Consider the following 18,319-nt stretch of genomic DNA (forward strand, 5'->3'; position numbering starts at 1 on the left):
CTTCCGGATCCACTGAAAGAAATAGAGGCAATCCTACAACATGAGAAGGATAGAGAAAGCCCATTTCAGTGTCTCTCAAATTTTGATGTACATGTGATTCACCTAGGGGTCTCTTAAAATGCAGATTCTGATTCAAAAGATTTAGGCTTTTCTGCTTGGTAAGCAGTGATCCTTAATTTGTCAAACCCAACCAATTATGGGGAATATAAACACCTCTTTTAATCGGTGGCAATGTAGGTGTGATGGAACCAAAATAAAGATCACACTTACTAGTGACATCTTGCCAGTTCAGGCTGACCATAGTTTTCCTAGACATGAACTCTTTAAGACTAAGCCTCCATTGCACCTGGACGCTGTCCTTTTATGTATATCAGATTCTACTGAAAGCAACATGTCAAGGTTCATGCCTTCCCACAGAGCTGGTAACAAGCCTGATCCCCCATCGATTTAGCAATAAGTAATGTCCATTCTCATATTGCTTCATCCTTTCAGACCAACTGCCAAGCCTGCAGTAGTCCCACTACTTACCTTTTCTGGCTTAACAGGTCTGTCCTATCATGATGATAAGCCTCCACAAGAGCTACCTCCACTTGCCTTCACAAGCCAAGTGCAACTCCCAAGACCCACAAGTCCCTCTTAGTACATTGTGGCCAATATTACTTAAGGCACAACAAATGTTGCCATTGTGTGCAATTTTTCTTCTTGAAGTTCAAGGAATGAACGGTCTGATCATCTGATCAAGCCAATATTCACTTTTTGGGGCACCATCCTGATTCCATCAAAACAAACCTGTATAGCACTCTATCTGCATTCACATCTGGTATTGTCAGAAGAGCAAAGTAGACCCTGACATGCAAGGAAGGCAGTGATGCTGCAAATTATCTCCCATCATGCCCAATTGCCTTAACAGTCTGTCATCTTAGTTCACAGCAAGGCACCAAATCAGCTACAGATGCCAAATCTGTAATGTATGCTCCAGTTCAATGATAGGTTTTCTCTAGAAGCTGCAAAAGAACCAGCACAATTAACACAACTGACATAACGTTACCCATAATGGCAATTGCAACCTGCTCTTATTCAAATGAGTCATCACGAGATGCTGATTAATATCTTTTCTCTAAATTTCCCAAGTACATTCTTTGGGTGAATCTTGTAGTATGGCTTCAATCCAGTTCCCCTTTCCAGGGGAAAAATCGGGGGCTTTACCCCACATTGGCTATGATTCAACACCACATCTGAAACAGCTAAAAGTATGATTCTCTGGTTCAGAGATAGTCTCTCAAGCAGTGATGGTACCCTTTCCTAGCATCATTACCCAGTTACACACTCCTTTCCCACAGTTTCCATTTATTACCTTGTTTCAGCCTTCCCAGGTCAGAGTCTCTGCCCAACCACAGAGTAGGCATAGCTTTGCCAGAGTCTGCCCAGAAAACAGGACTAGGGTTAGCAAGGTTGAGGATGATGAGACTATTTCCACTACTAACCAGTGAGACAGCACTGAATCAAATTCAGAGAAATTAAAATAGTGTTGTGAATGCTGTCTCTTTCTCCAGACACACAAGGGCAATCCCAGAGCCAGCAAATCAGAATACAGAAAAACAAAGAAAAACTTTGTGAGACAGGAAGAATGCAGGATTATTATGATTGCATCAAACCCCACTCCTTTGTTGCCGATTCCACATTCCACAAGCTGTCCAAAAGTGTCACCCCGTTACTACCCATATTGGCAGATGAAAGATACATTCACCAAAGTGAGTCAGCCATTTTTCCTGCCGTATCATTCCCCAGGGTACTGATAGATGTTTTAATTGCTCATTCAGTTCTCAACAAAACTTTTACTTTGTGTGTGGTCAATGGTATCTGTCCATTCATTATTACTCTTTGTAGTCCAGTTTTGTACATTGCTAGCAGCCCAGTGCACACCTTGATCCAATGAAACCAGGGGAACCAATTAATGTACCACCTGGTGGTCCATACCATAAATGGTATTCTCACGGCTTAGGTCACCAGGTAAGCACAGACCAAAGTAGACTACATGTCTACTCGAGGCCGGACCCATTTGAAACCAGCTGGGACTACTAGTGAGAGCCCTATGTATTCACTTGCCAGCTAAATGCTGGCTCTTCAGAAACTCTTACCCAAAGCTATCTTCAGATGGTGCTTTCCTTGTTAATATCTGTACCGTCTTTTACCTCATTAGAAGCTTCAACAGGAAGCAAAGGAATGTGCCATTTTTTCCACCCAGTATTTCATAGTGTAAGCATTTTCATGCTTCTCAGTTCAAGTAACTGGGTAGTTATTTCCAGGGGCTGGACAAGGACAGCCTCTACATTCGGGTCCCCTTGTGAGCCATCAGCTGAGCCTTTCTGGTTGGCATCTACATAGCCCACTTCAATTCACCACTGGAATTCCTACAGGTATTTTCATAAGTGCATTCTGCATAAAGTGTTGCCAAGACCTTGGCAAGGCCAAATTCTTGCAGTACTATGGATACGCCATCCTAAATTTTGACCACTATTCAAACTTACTGTTGCTTCTTCAGCCAAGGTTTTATGACCCAGTGATTAAATGGGGCAAACTTCTAGACTGTATTTCATTCTCAATTTGGGAACTTTCATCAGTAAACCAGGAAATTAATTCTGCTTTAACAAGGAGAAAAACCTATAATTCAAACCATTCAACGCTAAGAGTTGCCACTTTTGGAAGCTCCTATTGTTAGTTCTAAGGGCAGGGCAGCAATATAGATATGGATACACTATACATCTTCAGGGCCACAGACAGTGGGGTGCTCCCATATCTATATACCATTTCCATTTTAACACTGAACTCTTCTGAAATACTCCTTCCTTGTGGGAAATGAATCTGACATTACCCAAGACATAAAGGTGCTTTGAATCTCAGAATCTTTTTTTTGTAATTTTTTAATTGTATTTATTTACCTATTTTGAGAGAGACAAAGACAGCATGAGTGGGGGAGAGGCAGGGAGAGAGAGAAAGAGAGAGAGAGAGAATCTCAAGCAGGCTCCACACTGCCAGTGCAGAGCCCAGTGCAGGGATAGAACTCACAAAACTGTGAGATCATGACCTGAGCCTAAACCAAAAGTAGAATGCTTAACCAACTGAACCATCCAGGCACCTCTCAGAATCATTTTAAAGCCCTGATTAATGGGAGCATCTCCACTAAATCCCAGTAAGAGGCCAGTAATTCTTTATCAAAGGGGCTAAATCTCTTCTTGGCATCATGTAACTATAAATCCAATATTCCAAAATTACCATTTGGGAGGAGAGGATAGCATTAAGGAATTCTGCAAGAGACTCCAGTCTGCATGTGTCTAGATAGTAAAAACCTCCGAAATAATTTGTGCATAAGGCCAACCCAAATGGTACTGTTTTGGGCTACAGCTTCTGCAAGCTTCTCAAAGCCTGTTTCTTGTTGTTGTTTTGATCTCATTCAAATTCAGATTTTTTTTTTCTTGCCAATGTATTAGGTATAACAAGATTCCCAGGAACAGTGTATGTGTTCCCCATAGCCAAAATTCTCCACAAATTATTGTGTCTCTTTCTTATTAGCAGGGCCTGGCAAATATATCTGTGTAATTCCTGCCTCGTGTGGACTGTCTATCATGGCCTCCAACCCAAGTCATTCTCAAATGTTTAGCCAATTGATTAGCCCTGTATTTTAGCTAGACAGATTAACCAACTTCAACTAGTCACACGTACCAGTGTTATTCTCAAATCTGGGCTTCCTTCTCTGAGAGGGAAACTTCTATGCTATCATTGATGCTTATATTAACTTGCATTTGACTGTGACTGAGTTTAAACCTCACCTTGCCAGGTTGTCAACATACACGGGAGAATTCAGCTACCCTTAGGAAAGGATGGTGAATGTATATCAGTCATTCTCATGAAAAAGGGAATTTTGCCTGAGTTGCTTCTAAGACTGGGACAGAAAAGAAAGCATTAACCAAGACTATCATAGCATGCCAGTCATTTTAGCTTATTGGATTTCCTGAGCAGCTCTCCCCACATCTGACATGTTGGGAATTATCAGTAGAATTACTTGATGGAAGCACAACAAACAGCAGCTAGTTTCCATGAGTCACCCACTTTTTTTTTCACAGGCCAGAGATGGAGGAGAGTTTAGGCAAATCTAAAAATTCCTAATTAATATAACCAATTAAAATCAAGCAAGAGGTAGGATTGCCAGTAATGGCAAAGCCTTCCATTCATAATCACATTTATTTCACCTATGCACTTGGGTATAGAAAATGCCATTGCAAGTTTTTGCATTTGGGGTTTTTTTTATTAGTTTTGTTGTGGTTGTTGTTTACTTTTCTCACTCTCCAAACAATGGTTTTGCCATAACCCTAGTACTTAACATCACAACTTTACCATACCTCTAAAGACTCGCTTTTGGTCTCCTGACATTATCCTCCACTAGATAGCAGGTATTGAAGTACATTGTGCACCCAGATGTTACAATTCCATCACTCCAAGGCTATTCAATTTAAACATAGCATATATCCTTGTATCCCCTTGGGGGATACAAGTTGATCATCTTTTCCTTCACCACCTTAACAAATGGAATAAACTTAGCACTCTGCTCTACCTCATTCTTCTTCCACTCCTTATCAGTATTATGGAATTTAAATTTATTCATGCCAAAGTAAATAAAGTGAATTTAACAAGACCCTTTAGGCCAGGTGGTCACTTGTGCTGAAGTTTTTCTTCCTTCCAGCTAGCAATGTGCAAAATGAACACAGTTTCCTTTTGTTTCAAAATGCCTGATTTAACTTTAAGTGGTCTGATGTTATTTTTCCCTGGCCCCATCAGTAATTTCACTTTTACTAAGGCAGCTTATTATAACCAGGGGATTGTATTTCTGGCCATTTCTTCCTTATTTTGTTTTTCCTTCTTCATGAATTTTCCCAATCCCTTAAGAGTCAAAGTTTTAACATCCAAATCCCATTGATAAGAATTGTCCCTGGTAGTCTGTCACAGACCTTTCACTACTTTGAACCCAGGGTGGGTTGGCAACTACCCTAACTTCAAAATTTTGTTAGATTTTCATGCTGGTCAAGATGGAGTCAGTCTACTATTACCTAATTACAACTCTGGATGATACAAAAAGCACCACCTGAGAGGTCTGAAAATTAAATAACAGCAGGCAGATTAGGAAAAGAAATTAAAACTTTTATGATGACCAGTAATGCAGTGAGTTTTCTGATCTTTTTCCCTCTTTTGTCACCATACTTTAACCCAAGGGTGACCTACTGCACAGTAGGCACAAGTAACAAAAACTCAAAGAGAAATCCTCTTTGTCTTGCCAGAGGACCAGAAAAATAGATCATTATTTAAATGATGTATTTCTCTGAGATTTTCTTTTTTTTTCATTTATTTCAAATATGCTTATAATTGTTTGTTGAAGGCTTTTTATGATGACTGCTTTAAATTCCTTGTCAGATAATTCCAACATCTGTATCACCTGAGTATTGGCATTGATTAATTGTCTTTTCTCATTCAAGTTAAGGTTTTCCTGATTCTTGGTATGATGAGTGATTTTGACAGTATCCTGGACATTTTGAGTATTGTTATGAGACTCTTGTCTAAATCTTCTGAATTAGGAGATCTTTTCTGACACCGTGCTGGTGGATGAGAAGAAGAACTTTTCCACAACCTCCCAGGTGGAGATGGAAGTCAGGCTCCCCTAGTGTTCTCCATTGACACCAAAACAGAGGGTAGGGGAAGGGTGTGATCACAGCTGGATGAAGGCAAAATCTAGCCTCTTCACTCTGCCTTTGCTAAAGAGGATGTAACCACTATTTATTCCGGGTTGTAATGGTTGCATTAGTGTGGTTAACATCTAAAAGATTTCTTTCTTGCTAATCTGCCACTTTTCTGTTCCTTTAGCTAGAGAGACAGTTTTCCTTGGGGCTTTTTTTTTTTTTTTTTTTTGTCTATGCCCATTAGTGTTTCCACTTTGCCTCTTCAGCATCCAGTTCAAGGTATATAAATCCTCAACAGCAACAAAATCAGCAAAGAGGAACCCTGCCAGATTTTCGATATGTTCCAAGTCCCTAATTTTTCACCTTCTCTCTACCTTCTAAAGTATTCTAAGTTTGCTTTATATATTTTGTACGGGATTTTTAGCTGTACTTATTGGAAAAACTAAGGAAAAGTTTGTCTACTCCATCTTGTCTTATAACCAAAGAAACCCTGTCTTTCAAAACAATCAACTTTCTCCAGAGAATTTTAACAGAACTCAGTGTTCATATCATTCTATCAAAATGTCCAGGATACAATCTAAAATTACTTGAAATACCCAGATCCAGGAAAATGTGCCTAATTATCTAGAGTCTTCTCCTAAGTTCTTTAAATATGTACAGTCATTGAAAGTGAAAATTATAGAGGTGCCTGGGTGGCTCAGTTGGTTAAGCAGCCAACTGAGGCTCAGGTCATGATCTCACGGTCTGTGGTTTCAAGCCCCACGTGAGGCTCCGTGCTGACAGCTCAGAGCCTGAAGCTGCTTTGGATTCTGTCTTCCTCTCTCTCTGCCCCTGCCCCACTCATTCTCTCTCTCTCTCTCTCTCTCTTTCTCTCTCTCTCTCTCAAAAATGAATACACATTTTTTTTTAATTTAAAAAAAAGAAAGTGAAAATTATAACATTCTCTGATGTGGGTTTTCAGTTATTTATATTTAAAATATGACAACTATAACACAAAAGGAAGAAGATAAAGAGGTTTCTAAATTTTGTTCGAAGTAGCAAAATATTAACTCTAAGTAGATTCTGAAAGGTTAGTATATTGCAATCCCTACAGCATGTGTGCACATGTACACACACACACACACACACACACACTCAGTATATATATATATATATATAGCCAATAAACCAATAATATGAAATGAATGAAATATTTTAAAAAATCAAACAATCCAAACAAAGGCAGAAAATTAGAAACAGAGAGAAAAAAATAATAAAATGATAGATTGAACCCCAAGCAGATTAATATTTGTATCAAATGTAAATAACCTAATCACATTAATTTAAAAACAAGGAATTTCAGATTAAATTAAAAAATGAGGCCCAAGTATACGCCATCTACAAGAAATTCACTTTAACTACAAAGTATAGATATGTGAAAAGTAGAGGAGGGGAAAAATATGCCATGCAATTATTAATCAATAAAAAAACTGGAGTTATTATATTAATATGGGACAAAGTATATTTCATAATAAAGAAGATATTATAAAATATATTAGAAGTGTGGATTTCTATCCATAGATAATTATAAAAGGTTAGTTCTCCAAAAATATATAACAATCTTAAGTTTGTGTGCACTCTACAGTAGAATTTCAAAATATATGAATCAAATACTAATGCAGCTTAAAGAGAAATAAACAAATCCACAATACCTGGAGACTTAGAGTCCTCTTTTAGTAACTGACAGAACAAGAAGACCATCAAACCACAAGGGTATAGAAGATGTGAGCAACACTAGGAACTAATGACCTAGTTGACATTTACAGATATTTATAGAATATAGAATATCCTACCCAACAAACAGAGTACACATTTGTTTCCAGTTTATATGAACATTCACCAAGACAAACCATGTATTTGGCCATAAAACAAACCTTAAAATACTTGGAAGAAATTATATTATCCAAATTATTTCTCTGGTTATACCAGAATTAAGTTGTAAGTCAATAATAGAAAGATATATATGGAAAATATCCAAATAAGTGAAAATTAAGCAACTTGCTTCTAAATGCCATATGGATCAAACAGGAAGTAGTGGGAAAGTCAGACACTCATTTAAACTGAATAAAAATTAAAGTAATATATCAAAATTTGTAGCAGGAAGCTAGATCAGTGACTAGGGGATATGGAGATATATAGATATAGATATAGATGATATAGATATAGATATAGGTATAAATATAGATATAGATATAGATTTAGATTTAGATATAGATAGATAAAGATATCATTAAAAAGTTGTATCAGATGGGGTTCCTGGGTAGCTCAGTAGGTTAAACGTCTGAATCTTGATTTCAGCTTAAGTCAGGGTCTCACAGTTTATGGGATCGTGCCCAGTGTCAGGCTCTGTACTGACAGCTGAGAGCCTGCTTGGGATTCTCTCTCTCCGTTTCCCTCTGCTCCTCTCCCCCATGCATTCTCTCTCTCTGTGTGTCTCTCAAAATAAGTAAACATTTTTAAAAAGTTGTACTAGAAAAGAAAAAAAGGTCTCAAATCAATCATTTGTGACTCTATCTTAAGAAACTAGAAAATGAAGAGTAAATTGAAACCAAAGTGAGTGAAAGGAAGGAAGTTAACAAAAATAAGAATAAAATCAATGACACTGAAATTTTAAAAATGGTGAAAATAAATTAAACCAAAAGCCATTATTTGAATAGATTAATAAAATTGATAAAACTCTCACAGATTGGTCAGGATAAAAAGACAGAAGACACACATTACTATATCCAAAAGAATTAAGGGCTATCACTACAGACCATATAAACATTGAAAAGATAATAAGAGAATGCTACCAATTTCTCCATGCCTTTAATACGAAAATGTGGATAAAATAGAATAATTCTTTAAATTAATCTGAATAATTCTTTGAAGGAACTGCCAAAATTCACTTAAGAAGACAGAGATCAAATAAAAACTCCATGCCCAGAGTGTTGGGCAAATTGTACCAACATTCAAAGAAGAAATAATACCAATTCTACATAATCTCTTCAAGAAAATAGAATAGGAAGGAACACTTCTCACCTTATTTTATGAGACCATCATTATTCTAATACCAAAACCAGACACAGATGCTATAAAAACTAAAAAGTATAGAAAACTATTCTTCATGAATATTAACATATTTTTTCAACAAAATATTAGCAAATAGAATCTGCAACACTTTAAAAGGATCATAATAATTATAAGTGGGTATTTTTCTACAAATTCCGTGCTGTTTTAATGTAAAATCAATTAATGTACTGCACAATATTAACAGAAGAAAAACTACATAGTCATCTCAATAGATGAATAAAAAACAATTTACAAAATTCAATAGCTACTCATGATACAAATCTTATAGCAAACTAGAAATACAAACTTAAGTAGCCTAATAAAAGGCATCTACAAAAATTCCTACATCTTGCATCACATTTAAGGTGAAAGATTGAATGCTTTTCCCATGACAATAAAATCTACAAAAATACTTCCCCAAACCCTACATCCCACATAAGACTTACTAATAAAAAATCAAAAATTTTGCTGCTGAAATCAGTAATCAGGCAAGAATGTCTGCTTCCACCCCTCCTACTCAGTATCATACTAAAAGTCCTAGCTAGTGTAATGAAGGAAGAAAAGAATAAGCAGCCTACAGACTGGAAACAAATAAAACTGTCTCTATTTCCGGATGACATGTACTATCTACGAAAAAAAAAAAAAACAAAAACAAAGGAAACTATAAAAATGCTCTATATTTCTGTATACTAGCAATAAACAATTAGAAATCAAGATTGAGAGGAAAACGTGTCATTTAAAATAACACTAAGAGGTGCCTGGGTGGCTCAGTTGGTTAAGTGTCTGACTCTTGATTTTGGCTTAGGTTATTATGATCTCAGTTAATGGGATTGAGCCCAGCACTGACAATGTGGAGTCTGCTTGGGATTCTCTCTCTCCCACTCTCCATCTCTTTCTGCCCCTCCCCCACTCATACTTGGTCTCTCTGAATCTCTCTCTCTCTCTCTCTCTCTCTCTCTTAAAATAAAAAAATAAACTTTAAAAAAATAAAATAACACAAAAAAATAAATGAAGTAAATATAAACCTAATAAGATATGTGCAGGATCAGTATACTGAAAAATATTAAATATTGATGAAAGAAATAAAAAAAGACCTAAATAAATGCTGGTTTACTATGGTATAGAGGTATACTATGTCCATAGACTGTAGGAATCAACATTGTTAAATTGCTAACTCTCCCAAAATTTATCTACAAATTTAAAGTAATTCCCTCTCAAAAATTCCCAGGACCATTTTATGTAAATATAAAAAATTGATTCTAAAATGTATATGGAAAGGCAAAGGAACTAGAATAGTCAAACAATTTGAAAAAAAAAGACAAAATATTAGGGATTGTATTACCTGATTCCAAGACCTAATATAAAGCTACAGTTATGAAAGCTACAGTTATTAAAGGATAGACCTATATATTAGTGGAAATAGGATAGGGAGCCCACAAATAGACCCACAAAAATATAAACAATAATGTTTTACAAAGATGTAATGTCAATTTAGTGGAGCAAAAATGGAGGTTCCAACAAATGGTACTGGAAAAATTGTATTTCCGTATGCAAAAAAAAAAAAAAAACAAAAAAAAAACCCTCAACACATACGTTATACCTAAGACAAAAATTAGCTCAAATTAATCCTAAAGATAAAACATAAAAGTATACAAAATTTAAAATATAACATAGGGGGAAACCTTTATGACCTCAAGTTAGGCAAAGATTTCTTAGATATGACACTAAAAGCACAAGCAATTAAAAAAAAAAGTTTTTTTAAATTGATGAATTGGATTTCATTGAATTAAAATATTTTGGTCTGAAAGACACATTAAGAGAATGAAATTGGAAACCACAGACTTGAAGAAAATATTTACAAATCACATTTGTATGACAAAGGACTTGTATCTAGAATAAAAAACTTTCAACTCAGCAATAAGAAAATTAATCTCTCAGTAAAAAAAAAGCATGAAAGACTTCAACAGACACTTGAACAAAATAGATACACAAATGAAAAATAACTACCTAAATAGATGCTTTTCATCTTTATTCATCATGAATAATGAGTAATTATTTAAAACTATAGTGAATATCACTACACAACTATTGAAATAGCATAATTAAATTTAAAGCCATTAACAACTCTAAATGCTGGTGAGGATGCAAAGCAAATAAAGCTTTCATACATGACTGATGGGAACACAAAACGTCACTTGGGAAAGCAGTTTGCAATTTCTTATAAAGCTAAATATCCAATTACTATATGAATCAGCAATCCCATTTCTAGGTAGTTACTCAAGAAAAATAAAAACTTATGTTCAGTCAAAAATGTGTACCTCCATATTTATAACAGCTTAACTTACATTTGCCCAAAACTAGAAACAATCCAAATATCTTTTAACTGGTGAGTGATAAACTCTCATACATCCATAAAAGGGAATATTGCTCAGCAACTTTTTTTTAAAAAAAGAGCCACTGATACACAACAGAAATGTATCTCAAATGTATCATGCTAAGGTTATCTTTTTAAAATTTTTTAAGTTTATTTATTTTTGAGAGAGAGAGAGAGTGAGAGCGCGCACAAGCAAGGGAGGGGCACACGGAAAGGGAGACACAGAATTCAAAGCAGGCTCCCGGCTCTGAGCTGTAAGCACAGAGCCCTTATGAGAGGCTCGAACCCACAAACCACGAGATCATGACCTGAGCTGAAGTCAGACATTTAACCAATTAAACCACCTAGGTGCCCCTATCATGCTAAGTTTAAAAAGCCATACTCAAGAAGTTGCATACCAAGTGATTCCAAATATATGACATGGTGGGAAAGCCAGAGCTACAGGAGTAGAGAACCTATCATTGGTTGCCAGAGTTGGGACAAGAAATGTGTTGAATATAAAAGAGTAGCATGAGAAACTTTTTTTGGATGATGAAAATGTTATGTATCTTGACCGTAATTGTGGTGATTATATGATTCTACGTGTATTTCACAACTCATAGAGCTATACACCCAAAAGTGTAAAATTTACTGTATGTAAAATTTAATTGTTATAACAAAAATAAATTTTAAAATAAAGCTTTGTTTTAGATCCTATCTCCATGTGCTTTTTATATTATGCCAGAGTGCTTTAGCCTTGTATCCAGCAATAATTGTTATAAAGAACAGAACAGACTCTTGTAGACAATTAGTAGTCTCCACCAGAGAAAGCTTGATTCTGCATGAGATTATTTGCTAGTGAAAAACCTTTCTCTATAGGCTTATAAAGAGAAATGATGAGAAGATTAAAATTTTGTAAGTGATAGAATTTTAAAAACTATAGTGATTTCTCATCCATATAAAAACTAGGTAAAATCATTGCAGGCTGTCCAATAACTATTAAGAGCTAAAGAAACTAACCCAAAGGGACCAGACTGAAAAGAAACGAAAAGTACAAGTTAGGATAAAAGTATAATATAGTGTAAAAAGGGAGAGGAAATAAAGTTGAAAAGGAAAGACAGGATAAAGAGGGAAGGCGCCTGGGTGGCTCAATCATTGTTTAAGTACCTGGCGTAGGCTCAGGTCATGATCTCACAGTTTGGTTTGTGAATTCAAATTCCATATCAGGTGAGCTCAAGCCCCGTTTCTGGTGAGCTTGAGCCCCACTTCAGGTGAGCCCGCTTCTCCCTCTCTCTCTCTCTCTCTTTCTCTGTCTCTGCCCCTTGCTCACTTGTTTTTCTCCCCCCAAAATGATAAAGAGGGGAAAAAATACAATGGAAGAAATAGTATATACAATTTTTTTATCTTTCTCATGCAGCATGCATTTCCCATTATGTAGATATAAAAGCAAAAGCATATACAACTGGGTACTAAATGTTACTGCCTTTTACTAAGTTGAATTAACTTTCTCACACAATGAAGCAGATTTTTTAAAGTCTTCTTCCTTACAAAAGTATTGTCAATTATTTCCCCTTAGAGCTGACATATAAAATATCACCAACTATCTCAGAAAATAAAATTATCAAAATGTTCTCTTCTGAATATGTCTAACGCTGATTCTCATATCCTTTAAATGTAGGGAAACTACTGAGAAAGTAGTTACACATATTAAGCTTAAAACAACATTGAAATCAACTTTATCAGTCAGATAAAAGTTATCATAAAGTTATCAATAAACTATGTGGTGCTTTAACATTTACAACAGTACAATGTGCCATAGATATATATCTTCATGGCATAAAGAAATAACATCTTTCATTCAAAGAAAACACCCAACCCTTCTAATCAAATTGTACTTATTAAGATGCCAATGAAAATACATAGATAGAGACTTCCAAGTACACTATAAATTAAAGCTAAGAGAGGACAATTTATCAAAATCTGAGAATTTCCACAACTTGCACTGTCTATTGGGATGAACTGATAAGAATAGTCTTGAACTATACATCATATTTTCCAGCCTATGAACCAAAACATGACAGAATCTTCTTTTTGGCATTCCCAGTGAGCACACTTAGAATGGACATGTGGGTTTTGTTTTTTTTTTTTTTTTTTTTTTCTGTCCCAGCCTCTAATTCCCCTTCTTCTGGTCCTGGGATAGTGAGAGCCAACCCTCCTTTAGTATCTGTCCATGTAACTCAGATGAAGCTGACTCCACCCCATTCCAGGATTAAGCTCATGTACTAAGCATGGGCAATCAGAACACTGTGGCTCCCTTACTACAGTGATTGATTCAGGAATGGGCACCTGGACCAACCCAAGCCAATCAGAGCCAAAAAGATTCTATTTTAGGATTTTTTTTTTAATGATTAGGAAATGGAAGATGTTTTTGTACCAAACTTGAACTAGTAGAGTGTACCTCTAAAGATATTAGTGTCCATCTTACTACCACAGGGACAGAGTTGAGAAAGAACTAACACAGAGAAAGCAGAACTCAGAAATGTTTTAGAGACTGTGTCCTAATGGGATCATGTAAGTCTCTGGATCTATTTCTGTAGATCTACCTTTGAACTTTTCAGTTTTTGAGCAAATTAATTCACTGTTTATTAGACCATTTGAGCTAGAATTCTGCCAAATTTAATGGAAAACATCCAGGCTAATAAAATTTATATGCTAGCCATTTTCTACATTTAACAGTCACCTGTTGAAAAACCAAACAAACAAAAAACAGCAATAAGAGTGAAATACCACTAGATGTGGTAGTTAATTGCAAAAGTAGGGAAAATGGCAAGAAGTGCATGGAGAATCCTCTACTTTCCATCTCCAGTCAGCCATGTCAAGGTAAGACAAGCTTTTTAAAAAGCTTCTACTTGGGTCTGATTCTCTGCACAGTAATATACATTTGGATTATGATATATCAGGGGCTTTCAACCAAGGAGATTTTGTTCTCCAGGTGACCCTTGGCAATGTTGGGATGGAGACATTTTTGGCTGTGATAACGTGGGAAGGGTGCTACCAGCATCTAGTAGGTAGAGGCCAGGGCCAGGGATGCCTCTGTACATCTATGGTGCACAAGACTGACCTCCACAATGAAGAATTGTCCAGTCCAAAGTATCAAGAGTGCCAAGGTTGGAAAGCTGTGATCCATAACTATCAACATGTACATCCTTATCTGTATCTATTTTTATATCAAGTACTTATTTGGGGTCTCTGCTTGTTTCTGTAGTTTTGATCATTGGCATTTCCTGATAACTACACTTGGTTCTGTATAAGAGACCACAGAACCCATTAGCAGACTCTTCAGAGACTGAGAAAAGATGTTTTCAGTAATCTTGAGCATTGCAGTCAGCTTCTGACTCAAGCTACGGAGCCCTGGTTTATGTAGCCACATAAACTCTGAAAAGGAACAGACCCTGTGACTGGGAATGGAAACTTCCACAGTTCTGAGGATTGCACATGTGGTCTCCACAGGAGACCTGTGGCACTTATTAAAAAGAATAGCAAAAGAAAGGGGGGAAACAGCTTTAAGTATGGAATGCCAACAGAATTATATTTTCAAATATGTGGAAAGTTGGTACTTCTTTACCTGCAATAACAGTAAGTTGTAAATTGAATTTACTTTTTTTTAATGTTTATTTATTTTGAGAGAGAGGGAGAGCGCGCCGGTGTGTGAACAAGGGAGGGGCAGAGAGAGAGGGAGAATCCCAAGCAGGTTCCACACTGTCAGCACAGAGCCTGACGCAGGGTTTATGGAGCCACAAACTGTGAGATCATGACCTGAGCTGAAACCAAGAGTCGGATGCTTAACCAACAGAGCCACCCAGGATCCCCATTAAATTGAATTTACTTTTAAATGGATCTTTAGACTCAGGTAATATTGTTCACCTCTGAGAGGCACTGAAAGTATAAAATTTAGGTTTACCTTGTTAAGTGGACAGATAATTTATCAGAGAAAACTCTATTTTTTAAAGTTGAGAAAATCTGAAGGAGCAAAACTCTTATTCTGACAAAAGTGTTCAAATGGATGAGGGAGAAATGTTGAAACTGAAGAATTCTCTAGCTTGCACAGACCAGATCCTTTCTGTAAGAGAAAAAAAGATAATGCTCAATTCTGAGTCATGATATTAATAATTTAAAAACTGGTTTGTATATAAGAATAAACAATTTGTTTATAATCACTGTGTTGCTTTATGCTCATTTTAAAAAGACTTTAAAACATTTAAGAAAATTTGCTGTGTTAGACTTACGAAAACATTATAATTACAGTCTATGTTAAAATATTTGGAAATTTTAATTGACTACATAAATAAATTTTTATTTATAGTTGTATAAAGAATGTGGGAATATTTGAAAAAAAATTGTATGCAGTATTAAAAAGACATTAATTGACATACAAATTCCTCTACACACATAAAAATTCCAGAAAACTGCCTGTTTTACAAAATATCACATGGTGTCTGCCCCTACTTTAGGGCTATCTGATTGTATTGTCCTAAGAAAAGAAAGAATGCATAGAGAAAAAGCAATTATCAGAGAAGATCGAAGGAGGATTTTAAAATCCTTTTTCCCAGGGTTCCTGGCAGGCTCAGCTGGGAAGGCATGTGACTCTTGATCTCAGGGTAGTGAGTTCGAGCCCCATGTTAGGTGGAGCGATTACTTTTTAAAAAATTAAATATATGGATATATAAAACATTGAATTCTTTAAAAATAAATAAATAAAATACTTCTCCCTCCAAATCATAGCATTTTGAGTCCATGTTTGAGAACCAGACTTCCTGGTTTCGAGTTCTGTGGCTCAAGCATTTAATAATGGTGTCACTTTGGGGGCACCTGGGTGGCTCAGTCAGTTAAGCAACTGACTTCGGCTCAGGTCATGATCTCACGTTTTATGGGTTTGAGCCCCGCATCGGGCTCTGTGCTGATAGCTCAGAGCCTGGAGCCTGCTTTGGATTCTGTGTCTACCTCTCTCTGCCTCTCCCTGCTCATGCTCTGTCTCTCTCTTTCTCTCAAAAATAAATAAAAAAACATTTTTTAATGGTGGTGTCACTTTGGGAAAATTATCTTACTTATTTAATCATTCTCTGACTCAGTATATTCATTAATAAATGGGAATAGTAGAACCTACCCCATAGATTGCTATAAGGATTAAATGAAACAACATTTTATTTATTTTTTTTCAACGTTTTTTATTTATTTTTGGGACAGAGAGAGACAGAGCATGAATGGGGGAGGGGCAGAGAGAGAGAGAGACACAGAATCGGAAACAGGCTCCAGGCTCCGAGCCATCAGCCCAGAGCCTGATGCGGGGCTCGAACTCACGGACCGCGAGATCGTGACCTGGCTGAAGTCGGACGCTTAACCGACTGCGCCACCCAGGCGCCCCTGAAACAACATTTTTTTTTTTAATTTTTTTTTAACGTTTATTTATTTTTGAGACAGAGAGAGAGCATGAACAGGGGAGGGGCAGAGAGAGAGGGAGACACAGAATCGGAAGCAGGCTCCAGGCTCTGAGCCATCAGCCCAGAGCCCGACGCGGGGCTCGAACTCACGTACCGTGAGATCGTGACCTGAGCTGAAGTCGGACGCTTAACCGACTGAGCCACCCAGGCGCCCCCTGAAACAACATTTTAAAGGACTTGGCATAATATGTGAAAGATGGATAACGTTATTATATTACTCTAAACTCTGAAACCCTTCTCTTATGTCCTAGAATAGGCAGAAGTTTGTTGTTGTTGTTGGTTTGGTTTGGTTTTAGTTGTTTTACATTTAAAAATATTTTTTTAAGTTTGTATTCAAGTTCCAGTGAGTTAACATACAGTGTAATATTAGTTTCAGGTATATAATATAGTGATTCAACACTTCCATACAACACCTGGTGCTCATCACAAGTGCCCTCCTTAATCCCCATCACCTGTTTCACCCAACCTCCCACCCACCTTCCCTCTGGTAGCCATCAGTTTGTTCTCCATACTTAATGGTTTGTTTGTTTGTTTGTTTATACATTTTAGAGACCCAATCTTGAAAATCAGGAGTATTAGCCAAAAATTTTTGAATTTTACCTTTGACTTCGCCAAACTGTAAAAGAGAAAAAAAAAAGTTCAGTTACTTTTAATATTCTGTCATATTAGTGCAAAAAATTTATAGAGTTGGGAAGAAAACATAAGATATATCCCTGAGTTCTGTTTCATATTGAAATGGATCCAAAAGAGACAAAATTCAGATGAAAAGAGGCATATGGACTTTTACAATGATGGTGACAGAGATGTGGGATGATTCATATTTGTATGCTTAAGGTACACCATACCCTCTCCTGAGAGTTTGACATATCCACTTAACTGGTCCCCCAAACAGCCTTCTATGTGGACACTACTTAGAAGTGACATCCATTTTTGTGAATGGAAAAGCTAACACAGTGAAAGCTTTAGTAGCTTACCAGGTTGGGAGGGGTGGTGAGTGGCAGAAAAGTCACTACACCAAAAAAGTCTGAGACCTATGGCTCTGGGAACATAACCGTTTTTTACTTACTTTTATTACAGTAATAATTACTTGTTTGTATGAAACAATAAGGTTAATAAAATGTTCTTTCCATTAATCACCATAACAGGTAATACTTAATGCTTACTATGCACAAAGAGCTGTTCTAAATGCTTAATGTGTATTAACTCTCTTAACACTCACATCAACACTATAAAGTGGATTACAGTTCATTTACCCAATTTGTTAACAAGGAAACCTAGGCACAGGAAAGCTAAGTGAGTTACCCAAGGTGTACACATGTCAGGTGAGGAAAGGGGTCAGGTCACACCATGTAAACTTCATCCAAGGAGTATACTGCCTCTTACTATGAAAGAAATAGTCTCTAGTCTCTCCACTTTGAAATATTAAATAATACCTATTGTATATTTGAGAATAATGAAAAAAAGGCTAATTATGGGGAAAATAAGTTAATTCCAATACTGGTTCATAAATTCATATTTTCAATGAACTCTTTTTAAACATATACTAAAATCATTTTCCTTTGTGACAATCCTGGCCCATGTAACTGAGATTTATACAAATTAGATACAAAAATCTATTGGAGGTGCCTGGGTGGCTCAGTCAGTTGAGTGTC

Source organism: Panthera onca, chromosome B4 (genome assembly GCF_046562875.1).
Source record: "Panthera onca isolate mPanOnc1 chromosome B4, mPanOnc1 haplotype 2, whole genome shotgun sequence".
NCBI classification, from domain to species: domain Eukaryota; kingdom Metazoa; phylum Chordata; class Mammalia; order Carnivora; family Felidae; genus Panthera; species Panthera onca.